The sequence below is a fragment of the Falco cherrug genome, chromosome 5 (assembly GCF_023634085.1).
Source record: "Falco cherrug isolate bFalChe1 chromosome 5, bFalChe1.pri, whole genome shotgun sequence".
NCBI lineage: Eukaryota > Metazoa > Chordata > Aves > Falconiformes > Falconidae > Falco > Falco cherrug.
In genome coordinates, this window is record NC_073701.1 from 88,854,069 (window position 1) to 88,878,713 (window position 24,645).

General features: G+C 36.7%; 1 protein-coding gene across 8 annotated transcripts in view; it reads right to left on the bottom strand.

Moving 5' to 3' along the window:
- Nucleotides 1-24,645, bottom strand: part of TAFA5 (TAFA chemokine like family member 5) — a 443,592-nt gene that overhangs the window by 48,946 nt on the left and 370,001 nt on the right. The window lies entirely within an intron of this gene.

Genomic DNA, 24,645 nt, shown 5'->3' on the forward strand with positions numbered 1-24,645 from the left:
CAAACCTTCTCTTTCTCATGACTCAAACTGTGAGGTTACAAAGAGTTATTAATGGCATGTATTTAGATTAAAAAAAATAATACGTGTCATTAGGAGAAATGTAGGAAGCTCAATTTTTCCCCACCTTGCATACGAAAACCATAATGTGGACGTTTGGAGAGCCATGTAAGTAAATGTAACCACCAAATAATTTTCTCTTGTTTAGGAGCTGTATGACTGACTGATTCTTAATAAGTGTAAAAATAGCTGTAGGCAAACAATAATACTAAGCTTGCAGTGCACGGAAGTAAGCTAAAAAACAGATGCCAGCTCTCAGCTCTTCCTGTATAATTTGTACACGTTAACGATAGCAAAGTGATTCCTTAAGCATATTTTCTAGCTTATTATTCACCACTAACTTATTTCATGTGGCACTTCAAAATGCTCTTTTATACCTGGGTTGCTAGAACAGGCTATCAGCAGCTTTTTGCTAGTGCATGTAATTGAAAGGCTACTTACTTAGATCAGGCACCATTAAAAAAAATTGAATTTGCCAACAGTTACAACCCAATTCTACATCTAGAATAGAAAAGTAATTATGGTATGATGCTATATTTGAAAGTGTTGGCAATGCTTGATCTTTTAATGGTGACTCTTGTTCACAATAAGAAGCATACACCTTGAGGCTCTTTCTGTAGTCTATGGATACATATAGTAACACAAACAGTGTAAGCTGTTAAGGTAGAAAGAGCTATTTTATCAGGAATTAAACTTCAAACAATAAACTCCATTGACTTTCAGAAGTCCTTTCAAAATTTTTAAAATGTTGTTGGTTCTGTTAATTTCAGTAGTAATGACTGAATTAACTTTCTAGAAATGAGACTAGAATCACGTCTTTTGTTTCTCCTTTGTGAAAGCACTCCCAGTGTTAGACATGAAGTACTTAATACCACACTTCAGCTCTAAAACAAACAACATTAGCAATTCCTGACTACACACTGCTCAAAGGGCATGAAAATCAAGTGACTTTGCATTTTAATTTTGCCAGAATAAAATCTTGCTGCCTCAGGTAAAATCAAAATAAATTCTCAGTATTGCAAAGGATATGTGTGTTCTACTATACAGATGTGTCCTAATTGCACTTCATACAGTGCAGCACGTTAAGTATGCTTACTGTCTGACAGCTTGCACATTTTGTTAGAACAGGAACCTATCTGTCATTTCTAAGGTAGACTCAAAAGATTAGGATGTTAAAATTATTAAATGCAATGCCTTTTGTCACTTGAATGTGAAGGCACCAGTGAGCTGACTAGATTCCTGTATTGTTGTACATAAGCTGGATTTGCACTAACATTACAGTACTGATTATACCTTCAAGCAAAATTTACTTTCCTGTAGAAGATCATCCCTCTTTATTTACTGAGCTAAGCACTTCACGTGCATTGCCTTGTCTAGTATAAAACAAAAAATCTTGTATTTAAAAAGTCTACTGGTGAATGAAGAGTTATGTATGTCTTCATTTATTTCAGTTATTTACCATTTATGCATTTAAAATTATTGTAAAAAATATTGTTTTATGGAAAATTGATACTAATGTTGTACAATTACTGTAAATAGCCTTTAGGAATGTAGTGGCAATGTTTTCTATACTTGTGTTATACCAAATTGGAGCATGGATAAACATCAGCTTGATCAATCACATTCGTGCAGGCTTTTTCATCCAAAAGGTTAAAATCCCTGGGTTTTTTTTAATAGTCATAATTCTCAAGACTTATATTTTTATATAGATAAAGAATTCAATTAACAAATTCATATAATCTTTGTTAATTCAAGCAATACAGAACATTAAATAAAAGCCACAACAATATCTTGGAAACTAAAGGTTAAAATATTATGCTTTATTCCGTTTGCTAAAAGTGAGAAACTGTCTTGATGCTCTACTAGTGTAAGGCCATTGAAGATTGACCCATTTGTATAATTCAGGGGTTTAAAATGTTTTTTTACTGTATTGCTAAAGCAGTCTCTCTGGTATGAGAAACACTAATATAGTAGTTCTTAAATGATCTGTTATTAAATCTCAATAATTCTGTTTCTTTCACTTTATCAGTACTAGGTTTGTATTCGGAATGCAGTTGAGGCCAGTTAAGGAGAAATAACTAAGCTAAGACAGGAAGTTTCTGAGAATTCACATTAACCTTAACAGAGCTCATTCTGTTCCCTTTGTAATGTAGTTTCTGTTCTAGGAATTTAAAATACTGTAGAGTCACCAAGCTGGCACACTGAAATCCCACTAGCAGCACAGCTTAGAAGTGTACAGCTCAGGTACCTTAAGACACAGATCATCAGAAAGGGAATCCAGGCTCCTTCATTTGGTTTTAACAGACAAAACAAGGACCAGATTCCTAGGAATTTACTTCACTTTTACTTAGCCCTCATTCAGCCCAGTTCCCATGGGCAGTAGCATGAATTAAAACAAGACAAGAGCTCACAATTGACTTAGTAGGATTGTAATGCTGTGCGCCATGGTCTGAGACATCTGTCTCTTTGAAGAATATCAGTCTTCCTACATGCTTTTAAATGTCTGTTTCTGTTCAGTACCACACACTTACAACTTTGTACTAACATTCTAGACGTTACTTACTCTGCAAGAAAGAGGAGAAATTCAATGTACTTTGTACTTATGCAATGGCAGGAGTGGTTGTTATTCTGGATATTTTGGGCCAAGGAACAGAATGATGAATTTCAGTCTCATGAGTGATCTGAAAGTGTAGAAAACCCATACAGCAGTTCTATGCACATAAGTGGATAGAAGTAATGGTAACAATGTTTGTGACACTGTCCTTCATTGGCATAAATCCAAGAGTCTACATAGATAAGCAGACCTTACGATTGTCATATTTTGATGAACGCTTTAAGTAGAGTGAGAGAAATATTTCTTCCTATTCATATCTCTTCGCGAAAGTAATACTGATCCCCATGAAATGTTGAGTCCCATTGATGAGGTCTTTCATTCTTTGTATCTTAACTGCAAGTTGAATATTTCACACAGTCTAACTTTTGATTTGGTAGATTAACCTATGTCTTTTATTGCCTTTCACATAGTCATGGGTAGCTATCTACAGGAATAGACTTTCATAAAATCAGGATGGACAGGCACTGGACTGTCAAGGTTCCCTAAGCAGTCCTCAAAGATTTTGGATAGGTTTTTCCCTACTTTTACTGCAACAATTTAAACATGTAGAAAATATCTCTTACAGACTAACACTATATGACTTTTTCTATCCCTTTCCAAAAAAGAAAAGCAGTGTGTGTTAAGTCGTAAATCATGTTGAAGGCATGAGATACTCCAACAGCAAAACTAAATCTTAACTACCTTATCAGTTTTAATGTGGAGGACTACAAATTAATTCTTTAAATTAAATTTAAGGAAATAGAAACCTAGAATTTTAGTAAAGAATACACTTGTAGAACTAAAATCTTCTCACTTGTTACATGAAGCATGGCCAAGCTTTTATACAAATCAATAACATCTAAAAACCTCATGGAGAAGTTACTAGCGGCCAGCGTCCAATCATAATTATTTTCTCACATTTTTAGTTACTAAAACTATTTCCAATCTTACAAAGGAAGAAGTTTCTCCCACTAGCTTCTAAAAAGTAGACAACATGAGATTTTTAATGTTGTATAAATAGAAAGCCTGACTTAACCATATTTCTACCCACCCTACTGTTAAATGAGAAGATCATACATTACACAGGAGGTTTTATTTCATAACATTTACACTTTCTCTGTTCATGCAAAGGAATTCCCAGTTAAATCAAAATACTGATAAACTTCAATTTGGAAATTGTGATTAGAATCATAGAGTCATTTAGGTTGGAAAAGACCTTTAAGATCGTCAAGTACAACCGTTAACATAGAACAGCCAAGTCCACCACTAAACCATGTCCCTAAGTGCCGCATCTACAGATCTTTTAAATACCTTCAGGGATGGTGACTCAACCACTTCCCTGGGCAGCCTGTTCCACTGCTTGAACACTCTTTCAGTGAAGAATTTTTTCCTCATATCAAATCTAAACCTCCTCTGGCACAACTTGAGGCCATTTATTCCTGTCCTATCACTTACTTAGGAGAAGAGACCAACACCCAAAGATGGGGTACTTGAAAGACATCTGGATTTTAGAAAGTAATAAAGGTAAAAATTTAATTAAATATTGAAACTAGCTAGCTGGCTGCCTATCAAATTGTAAATATAAATGGAGCATCTTCACCAGCTGTGCTTTTAGACACCTTAACTTTTTTCTCTTGCAAATATGTCACTTCTTGGCCCTGTGATTTTTAACCTATACGTAAGTAACTTGCAACACAATGAACACCTCACATCATCTCCAGTAAAATATACAGTAACATAAATAATGTGAGCAGGTAAATGACCAGGTCTGATTCCTGCTACAGAACAATTGTGATTTCTTGGAAAAGTGTGAATAGGAAAAAAAAAAAAAAGAAAAAAAGAAAAAAAGAATATTAGTATGGCCAAAAATAAGATTATATCTAAATGAATACAGAATGAATGGCATTCTTAAGGGATCTTATACTACATTCTGGGCCAAAATAACTCTGCAAGTGCTGTAGGCCTGTGACTGGGCTGAACCTAACCTTCCGTTAAGAGACTTATCTAATGTGCATATAAAGGGAGGACCTTCAGTACTGAATCAGTAGAGCACTGCCATCCAAGATACAACAGGTTTTGCAACAGTCTGTTCAGTTCTGCTAAAATTGTCATCTAGGAGATCTCTGATAAAATGGAGAGGTTTCAAGGACATTTGAGAAAATAATTAAAGGAATGAAAACAGACCTGAGCAATTCAGAGAGTCCAACATATCTTATCAAAAGAAAAGATTAATGGAGAAGTGACTCAGTCACAGCCTGTAAAGATCTATACAGTTTTTATCATGCAGTTTCCCATCCAGGAAACAAAGGTAAAATAAGATCTCATGACTGTCAGTTGATGATAGGCTAGTTTGCCCAGGAGAGTAGTGAAATCTTCTAACTGAAGACTATTAGAAGCATTTATCTGGTATTACATTTGAGTCTCACCACTTGAAGTTTAAAATCAATTTTGTAATTTTTGAGAATTTGCTTTTTAGAGCATTGTTTAATAACATGGTGGGGATTTTTTTTAAAAAAGACAGTAAATTATTTCAGTGAATTATTCAGAGAAAATACAAGGCTAATTCACTGATACCATAAGAGAAAAAAATCAGCATTATAAACCTCTATTTCATGAACAGATTTGTGATCTAAACACATTTTTGCAAAACCTCCTAAATGAAGATGCATTTCTTTTTTGTCAAGAAATCCATTTCTTCATGAGTCCACAGTTCTTTAAAAAATATCATCCATTGTAATTTCATTGTTTGGGATGGCAATATTTTGAATTAAAATCCTGTTCTGGCTTTATTTCTGTTTAAGTGTAGTAGGATGTAGACTACAGATAATTTGAGCAGCAAAGTATCTTTTGTCCTTTGGCATTCACTTTTAATATCCAGGTGTCTGTGATCGTGCACTAAAGCACCATAACTAAAACATGGAATGCTGGATATATTTAACAGGTTCAATTTTGTTTGCTGGTTAAAGATTGAGACACCAAAAGATGGAGCCTATTAACAATACTCTGAAGAAAGAGAAATCACTGCAGACTGAAGTAAGTCCTACTGGGGGCTTAACAAGCACCTGCCATTTCCACGCGGTGAGAGATCTATCAGTCTCTGTATGCAGCAAGCTGACCTGCCAAAAGCTGAACCACAAGGGGGAGAGAAGAAAAATGATCAATTCCCTAAATTCTGTGTTCTGCAATAATAAAACACTGTGCTCTAAACACTTGTACTGCCTTTGCAATTGTAATATCTTAGTTCAAAACAGTAATATCAAATTCAAAATCTGCAGTGGAAGTCCAGTCTGATATGCAGAAAGAAAGGAAACCAAAAAAAGTACTAGAAAATTAATTCTTTCTACTACTCTGTAAATTCGGTTGCATTGAAAGGAAAATAAGTTTTGGGATTTTCAAAGCTTACAGTTGTGAAGTACAAACACCAACACCCAGGTTTCTGTTTTCATGTACAAGACTGGTTTAGATTTTCCAGACTTCAGTTCATTGCTTATTTGATTTCTGCTGGCAATGGAGGACTGAGCTGGCCAATAGAATAGTAAAACATATTAAATATGTACCAAATACAACAGCAGCAACTGGAAATGAAAACAAGAGAACTGGAACTTGGTATTTTTCTGTTTGCTAGAAAATGCAGTTACCAACACCACTACAAAGTTAACTTATTATTGAGCAGGAGAATAATCAAAGAATATTGCACATAATTCTAGGTACTACCAAAACTCCAGGCTGTTACTGGCTTGGGTCAGTGCCTGGAGGCGCGGGTACAGTTACATGTTAAGGTAAAGGAAAGCCAAGCTCAATTTGCGAAGATCAGAAACCATGAATGAAATCACTAGACATTACTATTCCTTTGTAGGTAATCAAGTCCTTAAGTCGATCTTAAAAGGTGACATAATCAAACAAAATTGTTTGGAATTCTAGGGAAAGCACTGAGATCATGCACTTCTTATGCGATGAGCCTAGGTCTTTTAATATTTGCATGTTCTCTCTCAAGTGTTCTTAAAGCCACTTTCCCACTATATGAAGTGTGATTTTTCATTTCCTGTTATACAGAAGACAGCTGTGGAGCGGTGGTAAATACAGGATGGGAATATGTTTGGTATACAGAAAAAAACACAGAGTACCTTATTAGAGGAATTTATTTGCACTTACCCTTCACTACTGTTATGAAGAATAATGATTATGATGAAAACCTCAATTAAAAAGTCCAAAGCTGTCTTTTGATGTTACAAAAGAAGTCCAGACTGGCAGAAATTAAAAATAAGGAGGACAGCCAAAAAATTCAAAATAACGCAGTATTGTTCATTAGTCAATTAAAAGAATAATTTTGTTTTAAACAAAACTTTGGAAAGAAATAGTCTGATCTTCAAAGAAAATGGTTTGGTTCTCATTCACTTGAGAAATTGTTCCAGAACAGTTCATCCTTGCACATATATTACCTTTGAATTATTATCAAAGTCACTGTCTGTAGAGGTTATCTGCTGAGCAAGTGACTGTAGTGTTAGCTCAAGAGAGAGCCAAAGGTAGCCATAACTTTTCCATCAAATGTGCAGGAGAAAAAACATGAGTTTTATCATACACAGTCAGGCTTTTGCATAGGTTGTTCAGCTCTGCCAGTTCCTGCTTTAGTCTGTTCTCTGGGACTGCATTTATATTTCAGCAAATCCACCTCCCCGTTAGTTTTGCTCCTCAAAGACCCTTGATGAGATATTTAATTTTAATATCACACCTTCAGTTGCCTCACAGAGATAAATGCCACATGACCACATGACAGCATGTGGATTGTGCTGCTCTTCAAAGTGAGGTGAAGATCTGACTTAATTGAAATGAACAGGAAGATTTGCATTGATTTCAGCGGATCATGGTTTAACACACAAACTCTATAAAATATGTCTCTATGGTCTGCACCATAAATGCTGTTATCACTCTATGTCCTAAACAAGTTCAGTGCATTAACATTCAGTAAATTAATTTGCACATTAAAAAAAAATCAATTACAGTAATGTAGACAATCTTTAAGCAAATAATTAAAACAAGCACTTGGTAAAGATTAAAAATAAAGAAAAAAATAAACCAAAACAAAAAACCCCAACAGAACAGCATACGTGAGGAGGCAAACTGAAAATAATTTCTTTCACACAAAACAGAATACAATTCAAGTTGTTCTATAATGTGTAGCGTACTTGCCTATTGACTAAAAAGCAAAAGATTCTGTCTTCCTGGCTTTCAAATACAGCAAAACTATACCCTGTACGTCTGCATGAGAGCTAAGTACACAAATGCTGAACAGTGCTTCAGCCTTTAGTGATTGCTTCTCTTTCAAGAAATCATTTCAGGACGACGTAAACAACTTACTAGCAAGGTCAGTATATGAATCCTGTGTCACTTGGGCTTACTGTGGTGCAGTGCCTATGGAAGAAATTCAAAGGTATAGCTGTGCAATAATACTTAGAATACAGAGTGAATTATTTCTGTTCCTAGGAATCGTTACAATCACATCAATAATAGGTTAAATTAAGTTATGCCTAAAGAAATATTTAGATACCTTACATCAAGGCAGCATTTTTAGATCATCTGATATCCAGCTTACCTAGTCCTGAAAGCACTTATACTCTCTACCCATTTCTCAGTTTGATCTCAGCTTTCCTTGTGTTTATATTGTTACAGAAATGTCAATGTGTGTGCATTGATACTGATACAGAGGGAAGCATGTGTTCTGGGGAGAATCCTTTCTCCTGCCCAAGCTTCTCTATGACCTATTGTGCCTAACCTAAATTCTACCTAAGGCCCCAGAAAACCTGCAAAAGCTTTTATGGTCAGCCACAATCTGGAAAGCAAAGGAAAATGCCATGTTTAACTCCTAGGTAGCAACCTAATGGCTATCATCCCTATTCCTTGCAATACATCTATAAACCTTTATGTTCACAGCCTGAAACATACTGAAAAGTTTCCAATAGCTTAGCTTAGAAGTCTGAATAAAATATTGTAAATATTAATTCTCAGGTATTTTTAAAGCATGTCAGTGCATTTTTCCTGGATCATCAGCAAGCACACTGGCCAGTTCATGCTGAAAAGGACTTCTGTTATAATTGCCAAATGAAAATTTTTAAAAGACTACTTTGCTAAACAAATTAGAAAGACTTCTCTGAGCATTCATAATACATGTTTACCAACTATTTTAATTAAAACACATATCTGTGTAGTTAACTTGAAACCTATATTTCAATTTGGCTGCTTTATTATGATTTTCAAGTTTCCTGTATCACACACACATACATTTTGAAAAACAAATATAAATAAAATATGACAGAATAAACACTGATTAGAACATTTTGGAATATCATTAACATACCCAATTTACATGGTGTAAATGTGCTAACATCTGCAGTGATATAAAATCCCCCAACATCTTTCACATCATGAAGATGAAAGCAGTCTTTTTTTTTTCCTTCATTTAGTACTATAAATAAAACGGCGTATTTCTTCTATTTTGCATCTAACTAGAAGCCAATGAGTGTCATTACAGTGTGTTATTAGAGAACATTAAAAGGTAGAAGATGGAAATATGATGCTGAGCAGTTCAAGTAATCTGTTAGCCCAGGACCTAGAACAAGAAATTACCTCCACCACATAGCAATTCATTGTTCTGGGAGGCTCCAAGATAAACAAACTAGACTACAGCATCACTTCCCTTTGCATTTTTCACATTTCTTGATTTCCATCACGAAAACCGAACAGTGGAAATTTAAACAAGGAAGAATATATTAAAGCTGAGGGAAAACACACACTTATGCACATTGACATGCCGAAGGTTCTGAACCCATCACTGTTGATTATTCGTGACCTGTATTAAATCCTGGTTTATTTAGATGGACATTGTTTGGTTATTTTTTCACTGGGAAAATGCTTTTTTGAATCTTAATAATAAAATTAGAAAAATCTGCCAAAAATTTACATTTATGCTGAAGGTTGCCAACTGTTGGTGTAAAATCCAATTATATTACAATTACATTCATGATGTGCTTGCACAAAGTTGAAGTATTATTCATTTTAGCTCATTCAGAGCCTGAAAATGAAAGCCCAGCCTAATATGCAACTGCCAGATTTTTGCTTCAGTTGAACTGTTTTACTCAATGCCCATTTGTATGAATAAATCAAATACTAAAGTCTTTATTCAGGCTGTAAAAGCACCTGTAGCCTTCCCCTATGGAGAGTGGAGTGTAAGTTATCTGATAGTAACAGATTTGTTTTGAAATTATAGTATGTCCATCCGAAGATTTTTAAACCAGATAATTCAGATCCACTTTAGGTCTGTAGAGGTTCATCCAATGAAGTGTTAAGTCTCTAAAAACTACCCTGCTCTGCAAAGCCCTACCAGCAGGTAACTGTTGACAAGCTCTTTAATTTGCAGTTCTTTATTTACATAGACCTACTGTGGAAGCAACCTATCACCACAAAGTTTTTTGCCTCTGCTTTTTTCCTTTGCCCACATCCTTTGCCCTAGGCATCCCTCTGCTTCACAAAGAGCCAGGGAAAATCTTGTTTGTACAGAAAACCTGTATGCAAAAAGTTACGCATTTGCAAGCTTCTAAAAACAACAAAGGCACTGTACCAAAAATGAGCACGCAGACTCAGGAATCTGCAGCTAAATCACTAAGGCTTTCAGCTCCTAACCTTTGCAAACTAGTTTTGAAACCAAAAAGACCAGAGACACTTTGTACCAAACCACTTTCCCCTGGGCTGCTGCAGCTGTCGGCATTGCAGTGGCAGCCACTAGACTGGGTGTTAAGCAGATACCAGAGCAAAAATACCTTTTATTTTCCCTTCTCTTTTTTTTTTTTTTTTTTTTTTCTCCTGAAATTCCCTGCTTTCAGAGGAATTGTTTCCACAGGACTGTGAAAGGCAAATCAACCCTCCTAGAAACATCAAACTGCTCCTGTGACCAAGTCAAGTCAGTCAGCTTGCTCAGGCTCTAGGGGAGGCAGAGCACTGGAAGAGCAGCAGCTCCTTAGACTGGGGTCACTGTGTTGCTGCCCTTTATAAGCATCTAAGTCAAATGACCCAAGTAACTAGCCACACACTGTAGACGAAAACTCTCTGATTAACCCTTACCAAGGCTGTGCTATCTTCAGAAGACTCAGGAGTGTTAATGAGATTATGAATGTTTAAGATGCTGTTCATGATAAAGCAGCAAGGAGGATCTACAGCAAGACCTGGACCTCTCTCCGTGGGCCAATAACCATCTCACCTGAACCTGTCTGAAAGTTGGCAGATGATACTGCAGGTTTTACAGTGCTTTAAGGCAGCAGTAAGACAATCTAAGATTTCCCAGAAAACTTTCACAAAGATTTTTCCAGAAATATTTTAGGAAGGCATTGGTATGTATGTAGTTGTATTAATACTATTTTAATTAATGTATTTATACTTTTTGCCCCTTTCCAAACCCTCAGTTCAGTTCCTACTCCTGTCACCTGCACCATGCAGTCCCCTCTAGGGGTCAGGTGCATGCAAGTATATAATTTCGTGGTGGCAATTACATCATAAGAGCTATGGGAAGATTCCTGGAACTAAAAGACACAGTTGGACCACAATATTTTACTGAAACATAGACTATAAACACTGCAAACACAAAAGTAAGCCCTATTTTAGGTGGTTAATAATCTTTACTGCAGTTATCTTACTCTTTCATCTTTTTCTCTTTATTGGCTCCTAATGGAATACCATTTTTAAAGGAGATCGTTCCAGAATTCAGAGTACACAAAGATAGCATCAGAGAATTAAGAAATAAATCCTATTAGTTTCTTTCTGCACTTATACGGGGCCACTTAAGAATAACCCACTTGGAAATAACTTGTGAGCAATATTATCTCTATGTTACGGGCTTTCAGAGAACTCAGTTTTATTTTTATGGATGTTTTTCATTTACTGAAAAGATTAAAGGTCTTATAAAGCGTTTGATTATTGATAAACAACAGAACTTTTGCACACATGCTATTAAGAAAAAAATCAACCAAAAAAACAACACCTGGAAATCATAACCGGAACATAAAGAAGTAATAGAATGAAAAGAACACCAAAGATTACCAGATCCCTTGCTGCAATTCAATTACTGCTGCCATTATATACCAGCAGTGAAAACCCCAGATTTTTCTTACACTATACAGTATAGCTGGTAAAAAACAGTGCACTATGATGAAATATACATACTTAGCACTGGTCAACCGAACATTACTGAACCAAGCTCAATAAATTCTGCTCTTTCATGTCTAGTAATACTCATGAAACACCATCACCATCAGCAAATAAGGTAAGAGAATGGGGTTTCAGTCCTGCTGTCATGGAAAAGGAAAAAAACAAAGGGAAAAATAATTTTCAGTAAATGCTACATTATTGTCTTGTTCACATATGGCATACTTGGAAACTGCTCCCACACTGCCGAGGAAAAGCCATGTGAAGTCTGTGACCACTGCTGCTTCACTTGCTGGCTGCCCTGGAAGCACTGGCCATGCCTACGGGTCAGGTCTTCAAAGGCCGGATCACAGCACAAGCCGGACCCAGCTGTGGAGAAGCAGAGGTTGTGGATAACTGTGGCTAGCTCCTGAGCCTCTCAGGTCTATGGAAGACGCCCTCGTGCCCAGGAGTATGTGGTTATAGGCAAAGGTCTGTATTCCTGACAGTAATTATCTACCTCTGCGTTTGTAAGTAGGTCCGAAACAATCATTGAAAAGAAAATCTCACCTCTTGAAAAGGTTTATTTGGGAATTTTCTCCTCTCTAAATATGGAATTAGGGGGCTACTCCTGAACTAACGTATAGAGAATTCAATGCAATTTTATTAATGCAGCATGCTGACAACTTAGAACTTGTACTAAGAATTCATACTTAATGCTGTAGTCGATACAGTACAGTATGTCTTCAGTCTTGTTGATGCTAGCAAAAATTTCACAACCTGTACACGATTTGTGAGAAGGGCTGTGTCTGGACCAAGGTCTCATTAAAAATGAAAAAAGAAAAAGAAATAAAAAGGAAAAAAAAAAAGTAGGAATCCTTTACAATACTCTTGGGAGCTCCATTACATCTTTTCAGTCCATCATTTTGTTGGCAAAGCTGTGACAACTTTGGGCTTTAAAAACATGTGATACGTACAAAATTGATCAATAAAAGTCAGTCTGAAAACATCAACAATAACACATTTACTTTATTCCTTAATATTTCTAAAGTGGTTTCTGATCATGAGGTTTAATAGTCCCTTTTCAAAATATTAACTTTTCGGTCTGCAGACCATTTTTGACTAAATTTGATAGAGATCTCAAAAACACTAAGTCCCTGAATATTTGAAAGGTTGGCAATAGGGCAGAGGAAAAAAAAAATAGTAATAACAAATTAATGATTATTGATGCTCCCAATGTGGGAAGGACTGCAGCTGGATAGTCAGTCAGCATAAACAGCTTGTTTTTACTGCCAGCACGCCAAAAATGACAGATAGTGTATCAGTGGGATTTTGTAGGAGAGAAGGAGCACAGGGTATAGTAGGGAGGGGAGACAGGGGACACAAAAGAGAACTACAGGCATTTGCAAGTTCTGAGAGGGACTGGGGGTCTTGGAGTATTGGGTGACATGAAAGAAAACCAGTTAGGATTGCAGGGAATAAAGACTACTGTTTCATTAGTTCTGCAATTCACAGGACAACCTTACAAGTAAAGCCCCTCACACTTGAATTTGTAATGTAACATATATTAAAAAAAATTTTTTACTTCTGGTAACTGCAAATAAGTGTAGGTTTGGTTGTTGGTTTTTGTTTTGTTTTTTGGGGGTTTTTTTTGGGTTTTTTTGTTTGTTTTTTTTTTCCTGTTCTTTCAGATTATGTGGTTTTGCTTAAGCTTTATAACACCGTAATGAAGATTTCCTTGAAAAGTAATACAAAACCCTGCTGGGCAGATATTTCACTCTTTACAACCTAGCTACAAATCATTTCTAAGCTACGGTGCCAAATTTTTATGCAATGCTTGGTTTCATGGCAGAATTCTTTGTATGAATACAGACATCTATACAGCAGATGTTTTGTGAGTGCCTATTTTTTGTTTTCCTTTCAAAAATTGTGTTATGTCTATGCAAATTCCCTGTAAATCAATAATTTTGTAAGAGCTGACAAATATGCTCAGTACTGTATCTTCCAATAGGAATAACACTCAAATATAGACTGCCTTGTCAGCAACTTCTGCAACACTTCGGGAGATGTTCCGAAATTTTTTGTTTCATTTGAAAGTTCATTAATTTGACACTTTAAAATATATATGCATTATAAAATCCTGCATTTTAGCTTTTATTAAAATGTCTATATTGCAGAGAACGTGATTTTTTTCAGTTACCTTTATTTCCTTCAAGTTCCCAATTAAGAAGTATTCTTTTATTAGAGTTAGAGTTTTATTTTATATGTTGAATCAAAAAAACCCCAAAACCTTGGCACAAAACATATGGTAAAAGGATGTGTTGGCCCACTTTTCTTTTGATTTTTCTAAATGAAAAATAAAATGCTATTTCTAGGGGACGGATTGGGGGTGGATTTCTGCATTACTAAGTATATATATTGATCTCATAGTACTCTGATGAAAAGCCATCAGAACAGTGACTATTTCAGTAATACAGGTAGAGACATTTTCACACTCCCTTGAGCAGAACAGCCGCATAGGATGATACAGAAGTACCCCTGGCTTGACTTACTAACACAATTTTAAACATCTGCCTGTGGTCTTATATTTTTTGTCAGTTATTTAAAAAGGATGAAGAGATTACTGATGAAACACAGCCATTTGACAAAGCATTCATATTGTAATTAGAGAACCTCCTATCTAGCATTATTATATAAACACACACATTTGTTTTTGATGTAATACCATTGATTTCAGTAGAGTCAGTTACATCAAAAATAAGACCAAAGAGAAGACAGCAGTTCACAAAGGAAAAACAGAGATGAAAGGCATAACGTTTAATGTAACATAGCCAACTGAAAAACAGGATGACTCCCATACCTAAAAAGTGCACGTACACACTAAATCTCCCTTCCCAAACAACAAATGAAATGGAGGTGAAAGCAAAGCTGTCCTCCTTCAGGTCAAATTGTTTCTGGAAATGAGAGCACCAGGGGATGATTTGACTTAAAAATAAAGACACGAAAAGTGACTACAAAAATGAAGGTAGTTATCAAGCTTAAATGTTTGGAATCTGCCTCCCTCAAATGCATTTTGCATCATTCTACCAGCCTCCACTGAACACACTTCCTCCAGTGCTATATGGGTAAATCTGATCCTCTGGATTTCCTGCAGTAGCCAACATATGCCACAGCCTGGGTTCAAATTCCCTGACAGCTCCATTCTTCTTCTCCCACAAATAGCAATTTACTATGGAAAAATTTCAAAGTCTGAGTAAAAAATAATTTAATGATCACTTGACAAGCAACATGAAAGGATAAGGCAAGCCATCTAAAACCTTAGGTTAGGTGATAAACATCTAAACCTGCCAAATCCCAACTTTTAATTTTGAATGTCTTAGAATTTATATTTATTAGGTATCTCTGAAATTAGTATGAAGTTTACATCTTAATGGAATTCAAAATTTTCATTGGTAACGCATACTTAATGTGTGTATTCTGAGGAGATGGACATCTGTCTTTCTAAACTAAGACCCCTCTGCTATCCCCCAGATTTAGGCACACAAGAATATTAAGTGTGGCTAAACCACCAGGAGTAGTCAGGAAAGTCATGGCTGTACCTCAGCCAAGAATGCTGACAACGCCATTCATCTTTTCCTAACAGTCTAGTAGTTAGACCATTCATCTATGATGCATTTAGGACCTTTTATCGCAAAGGGGATTGAATCCTCAGTTCCTGCATTCCAGGAAAATGCCACAGTCACCAGGCAAATATCTTGAATCAGACTATTTTTCACTCCTCTTCCAAAAGCTAAACACAGGATAGTCTGTCCAAACCCAGTACTTGACACTCATCAGGGAACAGAACAGATGACACAGGCCTCTCTCCATGAAACATATACACATTTTTATATTGGCATTGGATAAAAACCAGCCTGAAGAGATTTAATTGTCTTCTGGAGATACCTAACCTGTCTATAGCCACTGGGGACGGAAAATTCAATGTCCCAGTGGAGACCTAGATAGACACCTACTTCTCTGGCTGGGTAGCAAAACTGGGCACATTTGCTCATGTCCTTGGCTCAGGCACTTAGGCCGTGCCTAGTTATGAATTCAATTCAAAATTTGTATTTATCATAAAGAAATTTCATCCTATAATTGATGTCCTAGTCCAAGCCCCTTGTATGTCAAGTCTCACAAAGTGAAAAACTCACATAATTGGCTTGTACCTGATCTTTTCCACATTAGAGCTGTGTGTCAAACATCTAGAGGATGTTACAGGAGGAGGATGTTCCCTCTTCACCCAAAGCAGCCCTGCACGCCTCTCAGCTACAGTAATCCCTATAACTGAGGTAGTACCATTCCTGAAGACATCACCTAGACCACTACTATATGCATCTTGAGTTGTATGAGTCACTTCACATGGAAGACAAGAATTTACCTCAGAAGTCTGCAAAATACCATCCTTCATTAAAATACATCAGTGATTAGATAATAAACACCACCATTCAATCTTATCCCATCTAGCCTAAAGCATCTTTCAAATGGGTGACAAAACTCCTTTAAGGCCTGTCCAGAGGGGGAAGGATTCAGAAGGCTGCCTCTACTGTCATAAGAACTAAGTACCAGTCTTCCTGTACCCTTGAGAATATATATTAAATTTTTTGTATATATTTGACATGGCCACACCACAGCACCACAGAATATATCATTCTTTTGAGGCTGGAACAATTACAAGAATTGTTCTGTGAAATAAAAGAACACACTCAAAACAGATTCTCTGGACTTCATGGAGAAAAAGAAAGAGAGGCAGGAAGAAAAAGGAAAAGAACAACATCAAGAAGAAGCCCTCAGGAATAGTAGCGTATGTGGAGATCTAATGATTCTCACTTTATTTCAAAGTAATTGATCATTTTGTTATTGTTAATGATTTTAAGGTTATAGGAAGTGAGTTCACTCTGCCTTAAGAGAACATCTCCCACATCAGTGCGTATTATGTTTCATGAAATTTAGTGGAGACATCCTCAACTTTCTATTTAAAGACTTGACTCTGCACACTTTTTACTGCTAAGTCCAAACTTGCTGTGATCACACACTTATTCTACTGAAGGCCTAATTCTGCTTAGAGGATGCATAAGTCTGAGGTAATACTGAAATGAACCCTTCCATCCATCCATTCCCTTTCAGTCACATAAAAGAAGATGAAATATCACTGCACAGCACAATTCAGTGACAAGTTCCTGTGACCAGTGTCTGTCTGAACACACAACTAATCTCTGTGAGAAAAATTAAGTCTGTCTGATGACTCAAAGCAATTTCAGAGTATCACAACTCTTCCCCTCATACAGTTTATGAGTGATTCCACTATGACTTTCATAAAGATTGTTAAAAATTAATCAGAAGATTTGAGCTGATAAAGACCAATCAGTTAATCTATTTCATATCCTACCAATACAAGTTCGATCCCCACAGTACTCTTTCTAGGTCTTTGTCCAAGCTAGCTTTGAACTGAACAATTACTGGAGTTTCCGGGTCTGAGAAACTATTCCATAGCCTAATAGACTGAACTGCCAATTTTTTTTTTCTCCTAAATTTTTCTCTGTCCATCCTTTCATCTCTGCAGGCCACCTTATATGCTTCCTCTTCCTCTATGATTTTACGGTGTTGAATTAGTCATGGATTGTTACTGGCTTCACCTCTGTCTCCCCTATTAGCCATCATTTTGGTCAGTTCAAGAAATTTTTGTGCTTCATGTAACTCTACACAAACAATTCTACATGTTGGTTGTTATTTGATTTTCCTGTCGGATTGGGATGTGGTTTAACTACATTTTCACAGGAGCTATTATCAGTTACATTTTAGCTCCTTCAGAGATTTTTACATTGTCTTTCAATCTTTATGGGTATCCTTTTAAATTCCATTTAAGTCTTAACTTGGTCAGAAATCAGTTGCTAAGCTTCCACCAAAGGCAAATTGAAGTAAATTTTGAGGGCAGACAGAAAAGGACATGAAGATTCATAAACACCTGAGAAGTTCCAGAGGTCTTCAGAATACCTTGGTCTGAGAAGCAAAGTAAATAAGCTCTAGCACTTGAGTTAGTGTTTACTGCATCCACTCTAACTGAAATGAGTGTTTCAGCATGTAAAATATGCCCGAGTACCCAGAGGACACCTAATCTGCTACCAATGCTCAAACCATGCCTAAGTCACCTGTAAAGCTCTGAATCCAGCACAAAAACATGACCAAGGGAGAGGAGTACACAGGTCTTATACATATACTCAATGGGGCAGGGGAGTGGGGGAAGCAGTTGTAGGATCAGTACTTGGTGCTTCCTTCTCACTCAGAGGAGTCCCCTTCTTACTAGGCCACAAATTTAGGCTATTTTTAACTTATTTTCATCATTTGCAAGCATCAGTGTTGAATTGCTTTCTGCATAAGAGTTTCCAAAAGGACTACAAGGGGCCTCACCTGGAATATGCCCCAGTCTGGCAGGTAGTGTGATTTGTGGAACAGTGTGGCAACCTACTCTCGATGATCTGTGGCTACTTTAAATGTCCTTTTCTTGTTTCCTTGATCTCTGCTGGGCTGGTATGGATCTCCGGTACTAAAGGAAACACCATACTGGGCCTGCATGCTTCCCTCCCTAAATCTGGCCCCTATCAAAAGATTTAGGGCCTCAATTATTATTTGCACTTGGCCTCCAAAATTTACAACACACTTTAGCCCTGCAGTTCTCAGCCAACACCTTTTTAGCTACTCAGAGAGATTAAATACTTAATTTTCATTGATACCATGCTTTCCCCTCTTCCTCCTGGTTTTATTTTTATGACTTACCGGTCAGAACTGGTTCCTTGCAAGCATTTTTTGGCTGTATTATCACATGCCCAGCTACGTCTCAGGAATGTTCCTCCCACAGAGCTGACCCATAGCAACATCCTGCTTCCTTTCCAACCACCAAAATTATTTCCTTAAGGGAATATCTTTCAGTTTTAGGTGAAATCCAGATTTCTTTACTATACCTAGAGCTGTCCAATATCCATTAGTAAGAATAAATATTTCTCCAGAAATCGATCTGTCACCACATTATTCACAGAGGGACAGCATACAAATTTAGAATTGTGACGTATGTCCTTATAAATGCTTTGATGTAAATGGGGAAGCGTATTAGAGAGTAGACAGGCTACCTTTAAAATCCCTACTCCAGAAAAGTACCACATCCTCCACAGTTCAGGACACAGGCTTTCAAACATCTTATTCCCTTTACATAGAGTACACCAGTGTATTTCATATGAGGGATGTATTTCATATGCTTTGTCTGCACCTTAGGGGCAACTTTTAGAATTCTTTGGTAAGTGCAAATGGGGAAGAATAGCAACGTTAGCTGAAAAAACTAACTAGGTATCCAGCAGCAGTTGCTGATGGCCCAACAGGCATTGGAACGGTGTAATAAAGGCAGACATACCCCATAGGGTTTGGCCTAGGTTAATTTAAACTGCTCTGTATCTACATTATTCTGGGTCAATCTGCAGTACTGTAATCAGGAGCTGATGTGGTCAAAAACTAACCCGTCAAAAAGTGATGCCTGTTTGGCATCCCAGACATTTCCACAAGCACTTAGTGCCTGCCCAAAAAAGAGGTCAAGCACATACAGCCAGAGTGGGCTAGAAGAATGGGATTGGGGACAATCTGGATTTAGACTGGTTTAGGTTACCATGAAGCTACACTGTCGGTTGGAAGAAAAGGTCCTATTCTTCTGTATTTTGCTGTTTGGTTTTATTGTCCCACCTTTGCCTGGTTTTATTTGTATCAAGGATCAGCCAGTTCTGTTCACTTCCAGCCTCCTGTCTCAGCCTCAGAGATTGCTAATCTCTAATGAAACACAGGAATAGCCTGAGCCTTGGGCTATCATTTTACTGTGACTCAGTAAACTGAATTGTCTTTCTGCATACCCTAGCATGCCCATATGCAAATGAACAGGAGAAGCAGGTAAGAACGGTCTCACAGGCAGGAGTCAACCAAATCGAAAAAGAGGCAACCTTATTCTTTGGGTCTACCCCCAAGGTAAAGCAAGCTGTGTACAGACATACTGCTAAGTACCAGAGCTTTAGTTCAGATACTTAATGAAAATATAGAAGGGGAATATCGGAAAATAGAGATGCCTGTTACGTGCCTGCCTTCTACAGATTTTCAATAACACTTACGACCTTAGCATCTTTTATGATTTTGAAACCATTGTTAATAAAATAACATTAGACCTTTCACAAATCTGTCACTTTCTGGGCCACCTTGACCTAGATCAATATGCTGCTGTTAACAGTTATTATGTGCTGTTCACAGCTCCTCCATCCGTACCTTGTTGAAATGGCAGTTTTCAATTTGACAGGCCTTCCTGAATTAATTTTCAAGTCTGATTTTAAGAAATAATGTGTCAAATTATTATAAAACCCCTAGTACTATAACATCTATTTCATTTTCTTTATTCACTGGTGGGGGTTTTTTTTCAGTCCAAGAATTCTAGCTTGCTTTCAATGATTTAACAGAAGACTTTGCAGGTATTTTTTAAAAAAGAAATGCTCCAAAATGGATATATATGTGCAACAGCTTCATCTTCTAACACTTGTACCATGAACATTCTCACTATGCAAAATGGATGTGTAATAATTTTAGCATAATTTTAAATTCTTGATGTTGATGTAACATACCAGTTTTCAAATTCCACAGTTTGCCATTATGTGCCCACAAAAAAACATGATTTAAACTAAATACTCAAGTTCTGTGTTGTCTTTTCCAGCTGCCTTCCTCATTTGCATTATCAGGTTTATTTTTATTTCAGCTTGTATGATGTATCCTGTAGTCCCCTTCAGTTCAACTACATGGCATTTGGCATCTATGGAATCACTTATTACAAACAATGTGTTGTGCTACTTAGAGAGAATCAAGGAACTGCACAAGTGATCTTCAGGGTTGTTTCCTCAGTCTTTCTTTGCAATCACTTATTAAATTAAATTTGATTTTCTCATATACATGAAAGAAATCAGAACCCTCAGACAACGTCAATCTATCATGAAGCATACACAGTAGGAGTGGGCAGCGCTGTATCAAATTGTCTGATTTAGCAGATAGGGAATGAAATCTAGTTGCTTAACACAGGCAGCTAGTGAACTAGCCTCTCCTCCACGCCTTCCGGCTGTCACCCTACAACAGCACTGGTCTATAGGTTCTGTGTCATTTATGCTCACCCTATGCAAGATGCCTTCAATACCCTTAAATATCTGAATGCATTATAACAGTAAGTGGAGGAAACTAAATCCCATTCCAAATGTTTACCTGTTATGCTAAGAATTGTCAAAACATAAAGAGTACCCAGTATTACCATTACTAATATGACCATGGTGCAAGTTTTCTTTTTCCCTTTTTGTCAATCTCATTTTATTAGTGTACTAATTCTTAATATGTTGATTTCTTAGACAAGTTACAATGCTACTTCAATATTTGGAAAGGCCTATCTAAATGTAAATGGTGACTAAGGTGCTAAACAATAGTAACAAAATCTAGTATGGACCTCTTCACATCTATTTTTTGATGGACCTGCAGTTTTCCACACAGAGACCTGAATCATCCATTATAGCTCTCAGTTGTCTATGCCCTGAGCCTTCCATTTTTAAAATTCAGGGTTTTTTTTTTAGGTTTTGAGGAGACTGATGAGAATCTTACTCCCATATAAAAAGACAATTTTTACTGATGTACTGGAAAATTACAGAATTTGGAAAGAATTCCAAATTAAAGCATGTTTTTTATCAGGACCAGCTTAACATATTAAGCAATCCTTAAAATGCATCTTTTAAAGTTTTTTATACAATGAGTATTTTCAGATGTCCACAATTTATTGGGTGGGTTCACACTATGACGTAGCAGTCAGTGAACTCCCCAAGTTATGGATGTAGTTTTATTTGCATGTCAGAATTCTTGTTTCAAAGCACACTAAAAATAAAAACCATCCATGCAGTTTTTTGTTCGTTTTTACTGAAAACAGAATTTGTTCCACAAAACCATGAAACAAATGATTGGAAACTTATTAGTACTGCCTGGGGTAGAATCTGCTTTTGTTTACTTACTCAGAGTGACAGTTCAGACCTCAAATGGATCAGAATGTAGCTCACTTCACAATGAAGTGAAGAACAAACTTATTTTAAATATAGATTAATCCATATCACAAAGAAAAATCATAGTTCGTAAGCATTAATCAGTAAAGTAGTTTTACCTCACTGAATCTAAATCTGTCCTGTCCCTAAATGAGCATAGTAAGACAGAACTGAATGCTAGAACTTCCCAGTATGAATATAAGTTAAGAAAAAGGGATCCTGAAAAAAATCAATCTCTAGAATCTTAACTATCTATCTGAAAATTTAGTTTATTTGTACAGGAATTGCAATATTTTTAAAATAAATACCCACACAGAAATGGGTATTCATATTTTCTGTAACTTTATAAAGCACAGGAAAACATGACGCTACTGTAATTCCCCATTAAAATCTGGAAATGTATGTTCTGAAAGAGAAGAAACCCTATGTTTCTCTATTTTCTTCCATGGAATTACTCAGGGTGTTAACCAATCATGATTTCAGATTAGACACTTTGCTCCAAGTTATTCTTGGAGTAAACTGTGGTCTCTTTTCAGGAACTGTGAATCATTGAACGTCAGTAGACCCAGTATTCAGCATTCAGGATAGAGGAACGCACCTAACTTTTCAGGTGGTTCTTCAGGTTTTGGACAACTCCTTTCAACATAAAGTCCACAAAAATCACAAAACCTTTGCTAGCATTTTGGATTTAGGACTTCAGGATCAGTTATTTGCCACAAAGTGTATTTTGATAAGGATGATGGAAAATAGAATAGGTGGGTTTCAGTACATCGGTATGACAAAGGAGTGCAAAGCTTTGAAAAGAGTGTACTAGTGGAAGCAGTAATAATATGCAAGAGAACTTGCATATTACAAGGCAATAGTGTGGGCACACTCTATTTAGGTTCTTCAGTTTAATAAGGATTTCATTTCTATTTAGCTTCTTCAGTGCATGAAGGACTGTCCTGTTTTCAGCTGGGAAGCACTTAAGACCATCCCTGGGGCCATGAAGACCATCCCACGACTCTACTTGTAAGCTTGTCTTAAACTACCATTTTTTTTGTAACACAAGAGTTAGAAACATGACTTTTAACCTTTCTGAGACTTAAGACATCCAATTCACAGGCTAACTTGGTGGAAATTAACAGAAAGGAATCTAATTCCAGTACTGCAGTGATGACCCATTTATAAGTTATGATACCTTTTGCAAACAATTAGAGCAATGGAAACTACTGAGAGCATAAAAATGTCTTGAAAGCCATGCAAATAAAACAATAGGCTAAATCTACGTCTTGGGGTACAATCTATAGAGTATGCACTGAAGCACATGGCTATGACATGTCAAGAATTAGTATTTTCTCTCATAATTAACACTAGTACTACAGAGAATAATATAAAATTAATACAAAAATATTAGTAAGCTTAGTTAAAGCACTGGACTGTAACTAGGACTGATGATGTAGATATGCAGTTAGATTAAATGAAAAGTTAATTATGACTAACTTAGTTCTGGTAGTTCGTATGTACAGTCACACATCCAAATATCACAAATTTTTCATCTTCTGCAGAAGTTCTGCCCTTTCTCAACCTGGTATATAAATATTAAAAGTAGAACATATAAACGTTTTAACATCTAAAAGGTATTTCAGGCTAGCTTCCAATTAATGTGGTAGTGGTTTCAGAAAACCTTATTCAAGTAGCTATTTCAGGACCCCCCTACTGAGACCTGAGTTCGTTTTAGAGGACTGACTTTGTGATGCATAATGTTTGATGAAACAGTGGTCTCAGAGCTCATGAGGCTCTAACTGGCTGACAGCAGGAATTAAGAATACAGATGGTTCTTGGTGACAGCAGGGATAGTGATTTTCTTAACCCACATTTCTAGAAAACCAAGAAATTCAGAGGAACATGGCTGAGGATGATCTGCAAGAGAATCAGGCTGATTTAATGGTCTATTTCACCACATAAGTGTATTTGTGAGAGCCCTTTCTGCTGCTGCTAAGATCTCTCACAAGGCAGTGGCAGGCATGCCATCATGAAGAGGGCCACACAGAAAAAGAGAAGACAGAGAAGAAAGACATCAGGATGCACAACTGTGCATATATGCGGACTCTGAAGCGAGGATGTACTCCTGGTCCCACAGCTTAAATATAGCCAAAGACTGTTTCCCCAACAATCTTGGCTATGAATGACAAAAAATCCAGGATGATAACTTCCTGCTTGTTTCTAAAAGCTGTTCTTTGGATTGGGATGAAGGGATACACCAACCTCCTGAAAAAGAACCTCCATAATCTTGGTCTGTATGTAGTGGTTTTGTTACAGTTAGGACAGTGGGAGATCTCAGTAGATGAACTGCTGACAAGTGGATTTAATGTATCTGTTTCATAAGCTGACCACTTCTCACAATGGGGAAAAGGGAAACTTAATTTGGCATGGCATGCATGTCTGCATCATTCCACTGCTCTAATCTGGTGATGCCTGAAACCTTATTTTGGTGGGTATTGTGTCCTGGAATGACACAGAACTAGAACTGGTGGGATGTCAAAAAACTTCCAAAAACAGCTTAACAAAATAAAATCACCTGAACTGTGAAGATGTGAAATGCACATTTAGAAACACTCAAGAGTTGTAACATAGGTGAGGCCAAGTACAGGAATGCCAGGGTTATGGAATATCTAACAACAACATTAGTATCACCAATAAGGACATGTATAAATAACAGTATTT